The following is a 1,058-nucleotide window of genomic DNA, read 5'->3' as shown; positions in this document are numbered from 1 at the left end:
TCAAATTCTTTCCATCCGGAAAGATGGGCTGAGCACCCTCGCCCCTCGAACAATGTTGAAGTGTCCACGAATGGGTGACGAACATTGTCCAAGGGAGGAGGGGAACCCAATAACAGGTCGTGCATCTCGAACTACGATGCTCCTCTAACACTCCTGCTCAGTCTTCAATCATTGCGCTCAATGTGAGCCCAACAAATATCTTATCTCATATACACTTTCCGATGCAGGGACTCGAACCCTGGTCGCGTGGGTGAAAGCCACGAATCCTAACCAGCTAGACTACATCGGAAACTGAAAACATAAAATTATATACAGTTCACAAAAGTGCTGTTCAGTCCACCTGCGTGATTGAGGTAGCAACCGAGATGATTGCAGCATCACCAACAAGGCCGCACTAAGGAACATTTCCCAGGTTCGAAAGGAATCTGGTATATTATTGAGACGCGCCTCTATCATTGGTGACACTTATCTCGAAGGATGATTATATCCTTCATTCATTTTCATATTCCCATGAATTGTGGTATCACCAGTCACCACTAACTGTTGTGCTAAATGGAGGTGGTATAACACACAGTTTCCCTCTATCATATGGTGCGTCTACAAGCATTGTGACCAGCCCAATCAGTCACCACGCAACAAATTTACGATTGTACCACTCCCTCCCGAACAAGTCCGTAAGGGTTCATGATGCTGTCTTTCCACCTTATTGGGATGCTACATACAAAACCCCACACTCAGCAGGATGATAGTTGTCGGCATCAGAACCGCGTCAACATACGAGCGAAAATGGAGAACCCGGGCATCGATCCCGGTGCCTCTCGCTTGCTAAGCGAGCGCTCTACCATTTGAGCTAGTCCCCCTCACAATATTCAAATTCTTTCCATTCCGGAAAGATGGGCTGAGCACCCTCGCCCCTCGAACAATGTTGAAGTGGTCCACGAATGGGTGACGAACATTGTCCAAGGGAGGAGGGGAACCAATAACAGGTCGTGCATCTCGAACTACGATGCTCCTCTAACACTCCTGCTCAGTCTTCAATCATGCGCTCAATGTGAGCC

At 47.9% G+C, this 1,058-nt stretch overlaps 2 non-coding genes across 2 annotated transcripts; both read right to left on the bottom strand.

Annotated features, from left to right (window-relative positions):
* Positions 1-216: 216 nt before the first annotated feature.
* On the bottom strand, positions 217-289 carry Pmar_PMAR010558. Its single transcript has one exon. It is a non-coding gene; the product is annotated as a tRNA-Glu (tRNA).
* A 498-nt stretch (positions 290-787) lies between these two features.
* On the bottom strand, positions 788-860 carry Pmar_PMAR010557. Its single transcript has one exon. It is a non-coding gene; the product is annotated as a tRNA-Ala (tRNA).
* Between the last annotated feature and the right edge of the window lie 198 nt (positions 861-1,058).

This window comes from Perkinsus marinus (assembly GCF_000006405.1).
Source record: "Perkinsus marinus ATCC 50983 genomic scaffold scf_1104296930946, whole genome shotgun sequence".
Classification (NCBI taxonomy): domain Eukaryota; phylum Perkinsozoa; order Perkinsida; family Perkinsidae; genus Perkinsus; species Perkinsus marinus.
The sequence above is the reverse complement of the archived record's forward strand: the minus strand, read 5'-3'. Positions and strand labels throughout refer to the sequence as shown.